The sequence below is a fragment of the Chinchilla lanigera genome, unplaced genomic scaffold (assembly GCF_000276665.1).
Source record: "Chinchilla lanigera isolate Chin_1 unplaced genomic scaffold, ChiLan1.0 scaffold00061, whole genome shotgun sequence".
NCBI classification, from domain to species: Eukaryota; Metazoa; Chordata; class Mammalia; order Rodentia; family Chinchillidae; genus Chinchilla; species Chinchilla lanigera.
The window spans coordinates 10,249,423-10,268,512 of NW_004955462.1; the positions used below are offsets into that span (position 1 = coordinate 10,249,423).

The window sequence follows — 19,090 nt, forward strand, 5'->3', positions numbered from 1 at the left end:
GGCAAAGAAAGAATGAGAGAGACTTCACAAGTGTGACAAGACTTCAGAGAGTCTGCTTTATGAAGAATCATGGGCCCTGCTGATTGTCACATTCCATACTACTGAAAAGACAAGAAAGTGGAGGTGTTTCCAGGGGCCTTCCAAAAGATCAAGAAAGCAACACAGTGGAGGTCTTCCTGTGATACTGTCACATCTGTACCTCCATTTGAGAAAAAGTTTATGGGTATTATCATGAAACTATTCAATTCACCATGAACTAGTGATGTTCCTTGATAAATTTTAGAATTTTTTTTCTACAGTGGATTGTTCTTTACAAGGCAAAAACAGACCCTGTATACTTCTAAACCATTGTCCATTAGATGTCTAAGTCAAATGTCAAGGTAGAGTAACACTGTGAAGTAATGAATTTTTCCAGAATATAATACTTGACCTTTTACCTGGAATAGCTAGAACACTTCACTCTCCCTTATTCCTCATATTCTGTCTACTTCTCTAAACATATTTTTTAAATGGTCAATTTTTTTTTAAAGTTTTGAGCCTTGAAGGAATTAAAATGATAAGTGACCTAGATAGATGGCTCTTAGTAGGAAAAATTAATAAGGCTAATTATCCTAAATGATACATAAACTTATTTTTGATAGATGTTTCTCAAATTTTTACTGTCTTAAAAATGGTAATATCACATAATGTTTATATATATGTGTATATATATAAAGATGTATTTCAAATTTTACCTTAAAGCATTCAGCAGAAAGTTTAGAGAGGAATGTTCTTTAGAAACCTTTAGAAAATTATTTGTGCAGAGTAAAACTCTTGGTCAAATCAAATGGATTAAAGCTTTGAGGCCTCAACCAGTCACAAAGCATGGAACAAGATCAACATACTAAAAATAACATGCAATAATAATCATGGCGCACAGAGTAAGACCCCTTTGGACTGGGATCTTTGGAGGTGAGATGACTGTCCTTAGAGTTGTTCTGTCCAGCACTGAATTCTACAAAATGGCACATGCCACAGTAATGGATGCTACCATGTAAGGATCCACAATCCAAAGAACTACCTTAAAGGTTTCTCCATTCTGGACACTTTCTGAGACTATGCCCTTGATATCTATTAAAATTTCTGTGGATGACAATGACACTTAGCAGTGATTATTGAAAATAACATTATGTCTACTTTTCTATATCATGGTAAGAAGGTTTAGTGAAAGATGGGAGCCAGATGGCAATGAATGGGATCCTGTTGCACTTCGACTAAGAATATCATGGTGGTGTCAGATAGTTCCTTTAGAAACATCTCGGCAATTAAAATATTCCAGGTCCCTCTTACCTCGAACAAAGAACTGGATGAGACGAGCCAAAAATATTGCCAAAAGTTTATTTGAAAAATGAGGAGCAAAGGGGTAAGAGAAGAACTAGCTCTGAACTTAGGCCAAACGACAACGAAAAGGATAAAAAGTAAATACAAGCATGCGCTCTGCATCTAGGAGGCGAGATTCAGGGTGGGTTATCGTGAGGGGTCACAATAGCAGGTTCCCTGTGGTGTCTGGTCTCTTTTATGCTGACCACATTTTGTGAGAGCCCATGAGAAGTTCTATACAGTATATGGGGTCTTGAAAATCATCTGGTGCCACTCTGGGATCTTGCAGTTGACAGGTTCTCCATTTCTCCAACCAGCTTCGCCGCATCACCTCCGATGTCAACAAATGGTCGGGTATTTTTATTGCAGATTAATGATGTGTCATTTGGATGATGAGTATCATGGGAACGGAGAGAAAAATGACAGCACAGATCCACTTAACCCAGAACAGCCTAGAGGAAGGAGACCCAGTGGGTGTGAGCACACGTGTCCTCAGGGGATTGAGGATCTGGTCTCTCTGGGTAAGGATGGCTTTCCGGGCCCCGCTCTATTTCCCAGGCCCCTGTAGGCGGTACTGGTATGCAGTGCAGGGCCCGTAGAAAATCTCCTTGGCCAGTTGTGCATCCCAGAAGAGGAGAGAGAGCAGATTAGGTTTGACGCCTATCTCAGAAGCAATTTCGTCCGTGTAGTCGATGTACTGCACTAGGCCTATATCTCTTGGGCTTTCCACAGACCTGAAATAGAAAGGAAAATGATAGATGCCCTAGGCACAATTCCGTCACTATTTTCCCTTGCATTTTTAAAGGATTTTATTTCTATTTTGCTTATTGACTTTGTTATCGTCTACTCATTAAATCGTCTTACTTTCATATATTTGCCTTAATTAAGTTCTTTGGGATACAACAATGTTGAAGCACAAGATGTGCATCCCTGAGGTCTTAAAGTTTCCATAACACCTAATATAGTGAATAGAGAATGTTAAACAAATGGATGAATGCAGTCTTAGATACTGATTTTCCTTTCAGAAACAGAATCTAGTTTCATCGTATAAATCTGACATTGAGAAATGTGAGTCCAGTAGAAGAGTGTTAAAATGCATTGCTCATGTCATACTTCCAAGCTGTGGAAATATCTTTCCCATGTGTTAATTTTGGACATAAATTCTTCCCCTGAATACCCCTGGACAATCAGAATTATACTTTGACTAACTTTAAATGACTTGTTCTACATACTTGGAAATTAAAAACCACTCTATAAAATCACTCTTGGGCCAAAGAAAAATGAAATTAGAATTCCTACATAAAATATATCAAGATTTCTCAAAATATTGGGAAGAAATAAATATGAATTATTTAAGAGAAACAGAATGAAATACGAATGATCCAAGTACCAAAATGAAGAAGTTAGAAAAAAATCACAAAATATGACTAAGGAGGCAGTAATAGTCATATATTACTAGATTTATGAATTTGGAAAAAATTCTTATTAAAGTTTAAAGATGATTGTTTAAACAAGTAAACAATGCAACAGACAAGTCCCTTAATGCTTTAATCAAGCCAAAATATGAAAACATACATGCACACATAAAAATATTCATTGCCTTTTTGTCTATTACTGAGTAATTATCACTTACATAGTATGACCAAAAAAGAATGAGATTCTGATTGCAAAATAATTACATAAAGCAATAACCTTTATAGAGTCCAGAAATAATTAATTAGAAAATCTATTTATTTTAGCATCAAAATATAAACTTGTGAGAAGAAACTTAAATAGATACATAGGATGATAGAAATCATGAATATTTACCTGCATTATTTCATTTTATAGCTTAAAGTGTTGGTTTAGTTATTATCTGATCATTTCTTCTAAAGTTCCCATTATGTATTCTATTAAATGTACGTTTATTGCAAAAAGTAGATGACTAACAAATTGAAATAAATGTTCTTAAGCTACTCTTTACTGGAGTATCCATTTTCTTTTCCATAGTTTCTGAATTTAGCTATTTTCTTATGTAGTTTTAATGACTTCAGTTCTAATGAGGAATACAGGAATTCTTCCCAGTGGTCCTGTCTTTGGAGATTGCTCATTGCATAGATATGATAATCCATGGTTGTTGAACAGGGAGGAGATCCATATTCCACAGCCAGGAAGTTTGTACACATGTTTCTCACATATGGTACGTTGTTCACCATAATTGAAATTATTGGAATTATCCTCAGAGATAACATTTGGTGTCAAATTGTACAAAGAGAAAAATTCAATAGCTCAAACATATTTTATATATTTTAGCCAACACTTAGGTTTCTTACTCTTTTGCCATTTTCTTTCTCCTTTTGATGTCTGCTATCATGTCATTCTCTGGAGATAATATTTTTAGTCCTAAGAAAAAGAAACAGACATTTGAGGTCTCTCAGGAAGGCTTGGGGAGATGAGTAAATAGAATAGGTTTGAAGGACAATTGTTATAATAATAAGGTGTATGTCAAATTCATATTCAAAGCCTTTTGAAAAAATCTCAAGGAAGGCAATTTATTTTCTGGTAAACTTGGGCTGTCAGGAAGGGAAGTTAGGTTTCCCTTAAGAAAATTAGTTTTCTAAAATTTGTTTCTCAGATTAAATCCATAAGGAAAATTCTGAAACACTAAAAATTTAATCATTTTTGAGCCTTTCACAGATCCTCAAACTGTAATGTGTTCTGATGGAAATGCCTCTCTCTTAACAGAACATACCCTGGACTTGAGCTCATAGTTCAAACACAGTATTTCTTAATCTGCAGAGCAATCTTAGTTATTACTATATGTTTAAAATGTCTGTAGTGATAGAAAAATGTCCCAAAACTATAATAACTGCATTTGGTAAGGAGAAGAGCAAGTAATTAAGACAGGAACATGGTGTATGTGTGAACGACTGCCAGGACTAAGAGGGCATGACAATACAAAAGTGATGGGAAGGCATGATAACATCAAGGAAACAGGTAGAGCAAAACACGTAGTCCTATTGTCTCCCTCTGAATTATTCCCATCATGGTTTCATCAGGTTCCGCATACTTTGTGGTTCAAAAGTATGATTTACATGAGTACTGTCAAGGATTTTTCAAAACATAATTCAGAGGATGACTGTGCAAAATATTAAAGGAACATAGTTTCAAAATAGAAAAGCCATCTAGTGCATCAAAGTATCTTACCAACCCCGCATCTGTTATAAAGTATCAAATATCTGCTTAAAAATGTACCCAACAAAAGTGTGCATATATATTCAATGATAGACATGCATTACGTTTTCTTTTCTTTTTTTTATTTTAAAGAGTAAAAGAAGGATAACATAATAATAGGAGGGGCTTACCAAATTACAGACAAAGTGGTAGGAAATTATCAATGGTTATTGTTATACATAATGTTATCTATAAGATAGTTTCTCAGGAAAACAAATAGACAAATGATAGTGAGTTACAGACAAAAGAGGTAGGAGATTATCAATAGTTGTACTATACTTATCTTCAAAGTGGCTTCTAAAGAATATAAATAGAACTATACTTGAGTGACCTACTGAATAATCATTCAATAATTCTCAATGGTTGTTGTAGGAAACACATAATAATAAACATGGATCCATTTATGAAATAGGATAGGAACAAACAAACATTACAGAGTTATGGATAGATTAGTAGGAAAATATCAATGACTGCTGTAATACATGGTGGTATCTTCAAAGTGGTTTCTCAGGAAGACAGAGATACACAAGAAGGATCTAACAAGTAGTTACAGCCTAAGCATTGTCAAAAATCAAGTGAGCCATCTGGGGCCAAAGCCATTTTTGGTAGCGTTTTCTCTCCAGCCTCCCATTGCATTGGGACCCCACAACCAGTTAGTGTCCTCTCCCCAACTGTCAGCACAGGCAAAAGGAATCCTGCTGTAGACTTCTCCGGAGCTCCACCACAGCCTGTACTGTCAGGGGAAGAATGGCTTCCAATGAGTCTCTACAGGTATTGTGCAAGGTCCCCCTGGTTTACAGCTTCCGAGCGGCTCTCGTGACCCCAGTCCACTGGACCTCTGACTCTGTGGGCTTAGTCTGCATTCTCATGTTCTCCGAGTCCTTGTTCAGCAGCTGCTCCTCTGCTGGCTCTGGACCTTTCTGGTTCTCAACGGCAGGAGCAAGAGTGGCCCGTTGTATGGCATGTATTCCCAGGGGTTGTTCAAAGTTTGAATGATTCACACACATCTGTGGGTGGGCAACTGCAGTCGGTGCATGGTGGGCCAATTGTGTCACTGTTTCTCTGTGTCATGATAGATCTCAATTGAGCGGTGGTGGATGGCCTAAGGGCCGGTGCACAACAGCACTCACCACCGCATGGCTCCCCATGCGCTGGGGGGCCTCCCTCCAGGGGCCTACGAGGCAGGAAGCTAGCCAGCCGGAAGACTGGCGCTCCCCACCCGTGGCTCCCTGTGAGCCGGAAGCCCTCCTTCCAGGGAACTACGAGGCTGGGAGTGAGCCGCCAGTCCAAAAACTGGTGCTCCCCACCCGAGGCTCCCCATGTGCTGGGGGCCCACCCTCCAGGAACTATGAGGCAGGAAGCTAGCCAGCCGGAAGACTGGCACTCCCCACCTGTGGCTCCCTGTGCGCCGGAAGCCCTCCTTCCCGGGAACTCTGCATTACGTTTTCATAGCATCATTCTTGCTTATAATTCTAATTTTTCATTGACACAGAATAAGTACTTGGTGGGCTTATTCTGATTTATAATATAATATAAATAAACATATATAGAATGGATAAGCATATGGAGTGTTATACACCAGTAAAAATAAATTAATGCAGCATAAGGATGAATTCTTTCTGAGAGAAAGAACCAAACACCATGAAGTTCATATTATATGACTCTAATATGTAAAGGAAAAAAAGCAAAACTGATTGATGCTATTAGAATGGGCATTGTTACCCTTGGTGATGGTGGGGATGGTGAGGCTAGAAAAGTTTTAAAAAGAAGCTTCTGAGTACTTATCATATTATTCCCTTGTTTTAAGTCAAAGGATGACTAAGTAGGGGTGTGTGTATGTGTGTTTTCAATTTGTGAAAATTCAGGAAGTATACACACATGATACAGGCACTTTTGTGTCTGTATTATACTAAAATAAGTCTTAAAAATCTTTGCTTTACATAAAGAAAATTAGATGTGAATAAGGAACTGAAAATACAATCGGCATAATAAGGAATTGTTTAGCTACTCTTTTGTATGTCCACTATTGTGTTATCTTGAAGTGTCCCACGGTGTCATTTGTTGGTGCTTCTATTTCTAGTAATGAATTCATAGTGGAAGCCAGCTAATAAAGCACATATTCATTAGGAGAAAGAGAAGGAAGAATATACATGGAAACCAACATACCAAAAGAGCTTATTCTTTCTCTGTAGAGATTCCTGAGTATTCTTTCTCTGTAGAGATTCTCAAAAGAGCTTATTCTTATCTCTGTAGAGATTCCTGAGTAAGAATCAAATGAGTTATTATCTCAAATTACTTCAATGAGAGAATAGCCATATGACTTCAGGAAAAGAATGATATAGGATATAGAAACAGTGTAAGCCACCTGGATACATTTTCAAATCTTGCTTGTGAACAGTAGTGCATATTCCATATTCCTGACTCATTCCATGTTACCTAGTAGGTAATTTTATGTCTCAGAATGAATTTATTGAGGGGAGCCACCAGTTTGTATCACATCCTGAACCTAGCAATGGACAATTGCCTGGAGAAGATAGAATCTTGACTTCATTAAGTAAGCATTGAGAATGTGTTGAAAGATACTTGTGAAGGTGAGGGAAAGCACTCTGCATGATTCTATAAATGTGCTCTAGCTCTCAGCATCTATAATGTAACTCTGTCCAGCTTGATCCTGATACTGAGAGAAGAAGCAGGGGAACAAATCTTGTTTTGCTCAGAAGCACTGATTTGAGTAGGGACTTAGAAAATGAGTTAAGAAGATCAGTACATGCTTGGAGTTCACCAGTAACTTCACTGTGTTTCTGAAATATGTTTATAGGTAGGTTCTCCCTCATGCATTTTTCTACCTTGGCCAATTTGTATTTCCATAAAGCCTCACTGTAAATTAACTTTCTGCTGGAAAGAAACAAATAAATGGCCACCCAACAGTCAAATGTAACCTAATGATAATCTCGTACTTTTCTTTACTCCTTGAATGCTTTCATTCTTAATTGAATTCTTTCAGAAATTAAATATCAACTTTCTACAGAGTCCAAAAGAAACCCATTTCTAATGGTGAAATGTCAAATCTCTTGATAGAACAAGGGACAAGATTAGTTGAACAGAAGTCTCCCGAATGTTCCTGTCATCTCAGTGCATTGTTAGGAGCCTAGTCTGCTCATGTAGAAGACTAGTACATACCCTTGAATATGTGAACAACCCATTGGCTTTGGAGTTCTGATGTGGGGATTATGGCACCTGCTGGCTGAACCATGCCAATGAAAGCTAGTGTTGGCTTCTCTAGCTGAGGAGGGAAGACAAATTTAAACAAGGAGCACTGGCTGTCCAAGATCCCTGAGTCATCCTCGAAGAAAAGGAAAGTCCAGGAGTAGCCTGTGGCAAAGACAATGACATCTATGTCTTCTTCAGTACCATCCTCAAAGATGGCGGATGTGGCAATGAATTCCTTCACATTTGGTTTCATCAGCACTCTCCCTGTAATTATGTGCTTTGCTAGATCATCACTAAAAACAGTTTGGTGGCTAAAAATTCTGCATGATAATGAGTATAATATGAAGAAATGATTATGAATGTTCTTCATGAACAAGTTGTGGAAGGTAAATATTCAGGAAACCACTATATTCATCAATAATTTTAATACTCTTTATTGGCATTCCTAGAAAGGCAATATAATTTATTGGTTAAAACTTTGATTTTCAGAGTCAGAGTTTGGTCTCAACACGAGTTCTTCCTCTTACTCTGTGTGAGACTTTGAAGATGTCATTAGTGACATCACTTGAGTCTTAACTTACTAATCTGTAAACCTATAATAATGATAAAAGTTCAGATTGTGCTACTCAGATGATAATATACATGAAATATTTTCTTGATAATAATATTTTACCAGGAATAAGATGTTTTGATTTTTAGCAAATTTATTTGCTCTTTATATCATATAAACAAATTAATTCAGACCTGCATGTGTAAACATCATATTGTCTCCCTAGTATAAGAAACTGAGAGGGTAAATAAAATCCAAAAGGTATAAAAGATATTGTGAAAGGGAAAGAAACTGCTCAGAAGAAAAGAACATCTGGCATGGGGGAATGGAGAAAAGAAAGAAAGAAGGAAGGGAAATATAACTATAACTATAACTATAACTCTCTCTCTCTATATATATATATATATATTTGATAGCTAAGAATTGTACTACTGGTTTCTATTGGTTTATTGAAAGAAGCAGTTAATGCTTAATTGTTTGATCAATTTTGCATGCTTATATCTGATAATCTGAGCAACTACTTTGAAGATAACAATATGTAATATAACAACCACTGTTAATTTCCTATCATCTTGTTTTGAAATTCTGTATTGTTTTCATAAATTTTTTATCTCTTTAAAATAAAAAAAATCCTATAAAGAGGACATTAATTGATTCTTAATATTTTGGGTGACCTACAAGGTACAACTGAATAAAATAGGAATTCAACGATAAAATGTGCTCAGTGAAATACAAACTTTTGAAACCTCCAATTTATGGTTTGATCAGTTAATAAGAGGCACATAGTCATATTCCCAGGGCTATGTGATTTTTAACAAATATATAGTCCACAGTCTGAATAACTTTTCTCTATGACAGAGAGTCACACATACTATTTCAGTTAGTCACGAAGCTATCTTTATATTATACATTCCTTTTAACACTAATTTTCTGTTTTTACACTTGTACAATAATTCACTATGTTTTTTGCCTAGACTTTGAAATATTTAATACAAAGAACTTTGTGGGTTGAAGAGGAGAGAGCAAGGATGGATACATTAAATCTGCATAACATTAAATTTCAAGTGTTTGGGGAAGAAAATGATTGAGAAACCCAATAGAGGAAGGGCCACAGAGGTAAAAGAACCCCAGGAAAGAGAAGTAGGATGAGAGGACTACGTAAGATCAGAACCTTCCGAGGGTGCACGAGGATGGGAGAAGAAAGCATTTGCAAATATAGAATAGGTCTCTGGGATAACTTCCAGATGTACCGTGGTTCCAAGTAGTAGGTTGGGTGGTCCCATGGGTACAGATAGTGCAAATAGAGTGAGAAGGAGGCTAGTGCTGTTGGGGATGTCAAGTGCCTGTGCTGTGTGAGTATGGGGTCATTTTTTACTCAGATAATGAATTTGTCCCGGTTAATGGTAGGTTTTGAGGATAAATGTGGAATCCTAATTTAGAATTTAGAGATGGAACAGCAAGTAGTTGAGAGATGACAGAAAAAAGGCAGAAGTAGAGGGTGGCATATAACAAGGTTTGAGTGTCAAATAAAGTAAGTATTTAAGTCCTACTTCACCATTCTGCACCCCACATGCCTCTTTCTTATATCTCAGTGCAATGAATTAGAGCCTCCAATAGAAAGGAAATAGCCTGGGTATTTCCAGTCAAGAAATATTCTATTAAGGAATTACAATGTACCCATGAACGCATGAAGAGTTATTCCTTACAAATAGCTTATAGGTTCTGTTGACTACTAAGAGCTTTAAAAGTATCATTTTCTTGTCTTAAATCGTTGATGTTACCTGTGTTTGGGCTGCAGTCCACAAGTAGCATGGTTAAACCTTGCATTTAATTTATTCTCTGCCCATGTGTTGAGCAGAAATGTGGGAATGAATTTTTCAACTGTTCTATTTTAACGAGTGAAGAGTGTGGCATCCATGGGATTTCCATGATCCCAAATCCGACTCCATACCCATGCACCTTGTCTAGTGCTGAGAAAAACCTGTAAGAGAAGAGTGGCTGCCCAGTAACAGTTCTGTTTTGTATCAACCTGATCTGAGATCCTCAAGAGGTACTTTTGAAAAAAAATTGTCATGGGGAAAATGATGAACTCCTCACATCACCTTTCCAACCTGTCTGATCCCTTTCCTCCTCTTTAACTCTGTACACAGGTCCTGTTGCTTCATATCCATCCAGTTCACCTACTATGTGTCATGGATCTATTGCCATTTGTTATGGTTTGTATCTGAGTGTCCCCCCAAAGCCTCATGCGGTCATGGGGCAGGCTTTCAGAGTTTGATTGATTATGGGTATGAGAGCTGCACCCACCCTGGGGTGGATAGTTTGCATATGTAAGGGAGAGAAAGAGGCTGCTTGGGGCCATTTCCTGGCTTTTGTGCTTTTGGCCATTTCCTCCCTTGTGTGTACTTGTTGCTTTTGCTGTGTTCGGTCTCCATGAGCTGTAGCCCTCTGCCATGTGCCACTCTGCCTTATAATCTGCCAAGTACGGACTGAAACCTCCACAAACTGTAAGCAAAATAAACCTTTCCTTCCTTAATTTTGGGTGTCAGGTATTTTGTCCCAGGAATGAGAAAAAAGTAACCAAGACACCATTGTAATATTTCCTCATTGTAATGAGGAAGTGACTCCCCATCTCCTGATTGCCCCTGGCTCTGTTGGATGGAATCTCCTCCATCCCAGTATGTGAAAAGAAATGTTAACATAGGAAAGTTATGATGGGAGTTAGTAGTTAGTATCTATGTTCCCTCTAAGTTCTATCATTTTGTATTTTAAGCTGAAAGACAAACTTTAAATACAAAGTTGCGATTGTAACAAAAATAAATTGACCAATTTCATGTAAAAATATACAAAGTGAATGAAAATCAGACTATACATTTTGAGAAATTTATTGCTTTCTATCCTGAGTCATTTTACAGAAAATTTGAAAAATGGTTGCAGTTTTTAAATGAAAACAATTACTAGCCTGTAACATCATTAATTGCAAAGATCAATGAGAAAATATATAACTTCATCTCATTCAAAAAGCCTGACAAGCATAAGTAGGATATGGTTGATTTGTCTTTTCCCTGTACATTGTTAATCAAAATAAAAACTTAATTTTGAATTGTGGAAAATGCATCCTGAGGTGCATTGAGAAGCCACCATGTCCTTTGTGGATGGAAGCAGCTGCTCATGCCCTAGTCTCCAGAGGAGTGGAGCCCACAGAACTTCTGTGTTTTTACCAGCACCTCATACGTGGATTAAGAGGGCATTTCTACTTATGTTTGCATAAGCCATTCTCTGTTTAAACTTCAGTTCCAAATTGAAATTGTACTGCTTCCTGTAAAATTTATTTCAGTTTGAACATTCATATTTCCGTTGTATAGTTATAGCTCGACAATCCTAATAATCTGACTGTAGAGTTATTGCTTCCTGCTGCCCAAGACTCCAGTGTACTACAATGCAGGCAGATACCACCATTTTTGGTTTTGGTATTCTTTCACTCATGTTTAATTGAACAAAAAAGTGGCCCATTGGTTTGCTGAGGTAGCAGACAAACTTGGGCTACCACAGATAGAGCAATAAGAAAAGTCTAAACTTGTATGGTCCACATTGCAAGAGTCAAACTTATGCCAAAGCACAGAATCACTGTACAGTGCCAAACTTATTCAGCAACACAGGTGATTTAGCCAGCCACATCTGCTCCTGAGTTTCCAAGACCAATCACAACCACCCTTTTCCCCACAAAATCATCTGAGTGCTTATACTCCCAACTGTGGAAATGTCTGCCTCTGAACTTCTGGATCCCTGTAAAGAAAGGGTCGAATCTCCACATCACAAACAGAAATGGGAAACACTGGTAAAATTCATTCATAATCTCAAAATATTGCATTTGTTATTTAAATTCGCATCTTTGTTGTTTGTCTGTTGCTACCAGTATTATAGAATGAGAATACCAAGAAGCAAAATACTCAGTGGCAGTGATGATAAGGCCAAGACACAAAGCAAAGCATACTAATGTTCCTTTTTATATATCAAATTGTACACTTCCTCAGTATGGTGACTCTTGTCATTTTAGAAAGCTACTGTATTTTTCTAAATGTGAGGAAGTGTCTTCACTTTTTGTGGGTCTGTGAAGAAAGGCACAAATATACAATGATCCTTAGCAATAAAAAATGGTACAGAGCTGAAAAATCAAATACACATCTCACATGTACCTGTAAACTTCAGAGAAATCATATGAAGAATGTGTAAGAGGTGATATTAATTTCAACAGCATATTTTGCTTATTTTGAACTATACTCTAAAATGTTAATATATTACCAAAACACAAAGGTACTAAGGAGATATTTTATATATTTGTACTGTATATTTTCACAATTTAGGACTGTGATGCTGAACCTTTTAGAGCTTTCAATAATAAAAACAGCCCACTGCAGCCTGTGTGCTCCAGATTTGTCGCTAGTGATCTAGGGTTATTTTACATCGAAAGCATATCTTGTTTGTGTGGGTCACATTTCAAGTGCTCACTAGTGACACAGGGCAAGTGGCTACTCCATTTAAACCCAGTGAGCCCTGAGTATCCAAGGATTCCAAACATTTCAAAAGAAAATTTGATTACATTTAAAAAATATTATGCATGTTGACACAAAACATACAATTTTTTTTTGCCACATTCTATCAATTCTTGAGTGTTGCCATGACCCTAAAATATCTGAAATTTGTGCTTTCTTCCTTCAGTTTTACCACCATTGCTTTACTTAATCCCTATCATTATCTCTTTAATGGGCTGAGGAAGTCTTCTTTTTGATATTCCTGCTTTGTTCCTTTTTCCCTACCAATTAATATTCTGTACCACTGCAAGACTGATCTTTACAAAATACAACCAAATATAAGCATGATTTTTCACCTCCTCCCCTCCAACACAAACACACACATGCACATCCCATTACCACCATCACCAGCACCACCATCACCACTGTGTAGTGAGGTTTTATGGACTCTACAGACCTGGCTCTAACCATTCATTGGCTCTAACCAGTCAGTCATTCCTTCAGCTTACTGGGCTATTTTATACTAGCTTCTTTACACAGCTGCTTCCTATCTCATTCAGGCTGTGTGTGCCTGAGTAATTCTTAGTTTCCAGTTTCAATGTCATTTCTTTTTTTTTTTCCAATGTTATTTCTAGTATCAGATCTACCCTGGTTGTTCTGAAAAGTAGCACATATTCTCTTGAATTCCCACTGTGCCATATAAGCATGTCTGGCCAATGTCCATAATTGCACAGAAATTTAAGATTCTTAGAATTCAAAGACTTTCTTACACATTCATCAGTAAATACCGTCAAAATCCTGTGAGGGCAAGTACTTTCTGTGTAATGGCCACTGCAGATCATGACTCCATCAAAGATATAGGTTTTCCACTGTCCATCAGCTTCTACTACAACATCATACTGGCCAGAGGATGAACAATCAGGACATTTCCTCACAGTGCATACCTTAGACTGAAAGGACAGGCACAAAGGCAGCTTCATTTTTAGAGCATTGTTCTCAGACTTCTATTTTCCCCTGAAATTCTGTCTTGACAGATAAAGTTGGTGGCACTTTCTCTAGTCATAGCTGCTGGTTCCTTAGGATTTTTATACACAACTGTTTCATAGAAGCATTAATTCCTGAGGAATAAAGCACTTTGGATGGTATAATATAATAATTTTTAATAACTTATTTAGTTAATACAATTAATTGAAAAGTAGATTTCAGGAACATATTGTGAAACCATATTCCTTGGGGGGGGATAGCATTAATTCATCACAAATATTGAGAATGAGAAGAAATTTGATAATTCTCTGAGAATTGTGGTAGAAATGTGAATTGAAACCCTACCTTACCTTACTCTGCCTTGAGCAATGCACAGGTAATGTCAGGGCTTTAACTACTTACCAGGAATTGGATGTGTTTCATCTGACCAAAGTGCTTGGCATATGTTCTGAGGTATTCCATCATTCTAGAGTTGTGCAGATAGATGGGATAATGATCAGGGAAAGGGTAGTCACTGAAAGCTGTCATCTCCTTGGAAGTGTTGGATGTCAAAGACTTGTATATCCCAGGTCGTCCATTTTCAGTGTCTCCTGCAAGAAACAAAAAGCCCACAGCTTCTAGTATTCAGGAACACAGCAAATAATGTGTTAGTCACGATCAAACCTATGGTGTTGGGTTCCTCTTTCTTTTAAAAGCCATATTTATCAGTTTTACATCACATTGTTCAACAAAGTAAGGTCACTGGACTCATTTCCTTATGAAGGGAACTTGGGTGAATTCTGTTTATAGTGATGATCTCAAATTGATATCACAACAGATAAAAGTTATGGATATTAATTTAAAAACACAAAAAATAGAACTCACACAAATAAAATAAAAGTAAACACAAAAGGAGGTAAAGAGAAACTGCAGAAGGCTAAACCTCACAACTAAAGGAATTTAGTTCAAGAAAAGGCATGGCAGAAAAACATTACTCAATTTAGGAAAAAATCATGAAAATACAAAGTAAGTTAAAGCTTATAGGTCACAAATAACAAACTTACTGAGAGAGAAATTCAAGAAGCAACACCTTTCACAATAGCATTGAAAAAATGAAATACTTAGGAATCAATCTAACAAAGGATGTAAAAGACCTCTACAATGAAGACTACAGTATTCTGAAAAAGGAAATTGAAAAGTGTATCAGAAAATGGAAAGATAGCCCTTGCTCTTGGGTAGGAAAAACCAGTATAGTGAAAATATGAATACTTTGAAAACTGTTATGCAAATTTAATGCCATTCTGATCAAAATTCTAACAGCATAGCTGACAGAATTAGAGCAAATAATACTAAAATTCATTTGGGACCAGAGGAGACCTAGGATAACAAATGCAATTCTGAGGGGCAAAGGCAAGGTAGGGGGCATCACAATCCCTGACTTGAAATTATACTATAAAGCTACTGTGATAAAAACAGCATGGTACTGGCAAAAAACCAGACTTGAAGATCAATAGAACAGATTAGAAAATGCAGAAACAACTCCAGATATAATCAAGAACCTTACCTTTGACAAAGGTGCAATACACATACCCTGGAAGAAATACAGTCTCTTTAACAAATGGTGTTGGAAAAACTGACTCTGCACCTGCCAAACACTAAAATTGGGCCCATATCATTCACCATGCATTAAACTAAATTCAAAATGGATCAAAGAACCAAATATTAAAACAGAGATATTAAATCTGCTGAAAGATAGAATAGATATAACACTTGAAGACATTGGTGTAAGCAAAGACTTCATGAATAAAACACTGATCATGCAGGAACTATTGCAAAAGATCAACAACTGGGTTCTCATCTTATTAAAAAGCTTTCACACTGCAAGAGAAACAACCAACAGAGTGAAGAGACAACCCACAATGTGAGAAAAAATGTTTGCCAGCTGTTCTTCAGACAAAAAATTACTATGGAGAACATATAAAGAACTAAAAAGAAATCAGACCTCCCAAATTTAAAGACCCAATCAAAAATGAACCTCTGAGATGAGTATACACTTCTCAGATGAAGAAATACAAATAGTAAATAAATATATGAAAAAATATTGAACATCACTGCTCATTCAAGAGATGCAGATTACAGTCTGATTTCAGTCTCCTCCCTCGATGTGCCTGGTGCAGACAGGACAGCCTCACTAACAAGGCCCATGAACTACTAACACCAGGGTTCACATTTAGGCCCTCCTAGCATGTGCCCTGTGCCTCTTGAGGTATTAGAGCAGGCAGTCCACGAGGTGTTGGCACCATGGTTCACTTCTGGGCTTTACTTGCACCCTGACCTCCTGGAGGTCACAAACACAGGTGGTCCATGAACACCACTGGTGAGGCCCGTATCTGGCTCCTGTGCATACCCTGACCTGTCTGGAGACATGGAATCAGGTGGTGCACAAACTGTTGACCTTGTGGTTCATGTCTGGGTTCTGCCTGGGTCCTGAACTGCTTGGGGACACAGGACACTGGTCTGTGATTGTGCCACCAGAGCAACCCTCTTCTGGGTCATGTGTGTGCCTTGAGCTGTGAGGGGATACCGGATCAGATGGTCTGCCATCAGCTGACATCACAGTTTGCATCTGAGACCTGGGAGGACTAGGTACACTTCACCATCTGTCGAAAGATCCCAGACTAAGCAGCACATCTCAGCAGACACTGTGGGGCAAGCCTGACCACCAGGAAAATTAGAGATACTAGTGACTGTTGCCGAGCTGCCAGCAAAGAGGGAGACTGAGTGTTCTGCCTCCATTATCAAACATGACAAGATGAAGGAATAAACCCAATCTCAGAACTCCACTCCACTCAGAACAAGTCCAGGAGACATTGACATAGGAGAACTTGGTAAACACACCTGAAATTGCTGAAATGATTGCAATGGAAGTAAAGAAACAACTCCATCAGGCCATAGAAGATATCAGATCAGAAATAATGTCTCAGGTAAAAAGTGAAATGACAATAATAATGAAAGAATTGCACAGCACATCTAAAGAAGAAATATATAAAAAAATAGATGAACATAGGCAAGGGACAGAAACGTTAAATGAACAATATAGGAATGAACTAGAATGCATGAAGCTGATTCAAAGAGATATCCAGGAAATCAAAGCTTCCACTGAAAGCTGGAAAAACTGCTTGAATGAGGCCAAAGATAGAATGTCAGGTTATGAAGACAGCATGGCAGCGAGCAATCATGAAAGAAAGGATCTGTTAAAATTGACAAGGAACCAGGAAAAATCAATTCAACACCTGCAAGACTAGGCAAAGAGAAATAATGTAAGTCTAATAAGAGTCAATGAAACAGCAGGAGGCAACACAAATGACATAAAAAGAATATTTGCAGAAAATTTCCCAAGCATGGAAACAGAATCTGACACACAGGTAAATGTGGCATATAAAATTCCAACTAGTCATAACCAAAATAAAACTACACCCAGACATATAATAATCAAGATCCCAGATCTCTGGCAAAAGAATAGGCTATTAAAAGCTACTAGAGAAAAGAAATAGATCAGCTATAAAGGAAAACGCATCAGAACCACGGCAGACTTCTCAACACAAACCATCCAATCGAGAAGAGCTTGGAGCTAAGTATGACAGGTCCTGAGAGAAAACAGCTTCCAACCAAGACTGGTGTATGCTGCCAAACTATTCTTCAAATTCAAGGGAGAAATAAAACATTTCCATGACAAAGAACAAGTGAAGAACTTCATGAGTGCCAAATCATCCTTACAAAGAGTACTAAAAGATATTTAGACAGAGAAGAAAATGACCACAATTTCAAGAACAACAATAGAGAGGAATCCTCAAGCAGAGCAAGCAAGGAAACAGGTAGAAAAAGTAGGAAACCAATAGTAAGTGAATAACATGACAATGATAAGCCAACATATGTCAGTTATAACCATAAATGTAAATGACCTCAATTCACCAGTCAAAAGAAATAGACTGGCAGAGTGGATTAAGAAACAAAATCCAACAATATGCTGTATGCAGGAAACACATTTTACTCAAAAGGAAATCCATAGACAGAAAGTCAAAGGATGGAAAACAATTCTTCATGAAACAGGAACCCAGAAAAAAGCAGGTGTAGCTATTATGTTTGCAGACAATGTAAACTTCAGGATATTTGTTTTTTGGTACCAGGAATTGAACTCAGGACCTTGCACTTGCCAGGTAGGCACTTGTACTGTTCAGCTATATCCGTAGCCCAACAATGTAAACTTCAAAAAGAGAACAATCAAAAGAGATAAAGAAGGTCACTACATACTAGTCAGGGGAAAACTGCAAGAGGAAGAGACAGCAACCATAAACATGTATGCACCAAACAACAGAGCACCAAACTATATAAGACAAATCTTAACTGACATAGAATCCCATATAATTAATTACACTATTGTAAGTGGTGACCTCAACATCCTTTTGACACAAGGGATAGGTCAACTGAATAAAAAATCACAAAGAAATAACAGATCTGAACCAAATCTGCGAACAAATGGACTTAGTAGATGTATACAGAATGTTCCACCCCACAACATCAGAATGCACATTTTCCTCAGCTGTACATGGGACTTTCTCTAAAATAGACCACACTTGAGCCCATAGAGCATACCTACCTAAGTGCAAAAGATTTGAAATTATCCCGTGCATATTATCTCATCACAGTGCAATGAAATTGGAAATTAATGACAAAAGGAACTCCAAAACCTCCATAAACATTTGGAAATTAAACTACAACCTCCTGAACAACCAGTGGGTCACAGAAGAAATTAAAAAATATGTACAAATGAACAAAAATGTAGATAAAAATACTGGAATCTGTGGGAAGCAATGAAAGCAGTTCTCAGAGGGAAATTTGTAGCAGTGAACTCACACATAAGGAAAACAGAAAGAGAACAAATAAATAGCCTAACGTTGCACCTCAAACTTAGAAAAAGAAAAACAAGTTAAGCACAAAGCCCAAAGAAGGAAGGAGATTATAAAGATCAGGGCAGAAATTAATGCAATTGAAATGATGAAAACCTTCCCATAGGATAGAAAACTCAGAAGAAATGGACAGATTCCTAGATATGTATGAACTACCAAGGTTGGGTCAAGAAGATATCAAATTCCTGAACAGCCCAATATCAATTAATGAGATTGAAAGCGTGATTAAAAATCTACCAATGAAGAAAAGCCCAGGCCCTGATGGATTCACAGCAGAATTTTACAACAAATTCAGA

The 19,090-nt window shown here is 37.3% G+C and overlaps 1 pseudogene; it reads right to left on the bottom strand.

Annotated features, from left to right (window-relative positions):
- Positions 1-1,632: 1,632 nt before the first annotated feature.
- Positions 1,633-19,090, bottom strand: part of LOC102003523 — a 21,791-nt pseudogene continuing 4,333 nt past the window's right edge.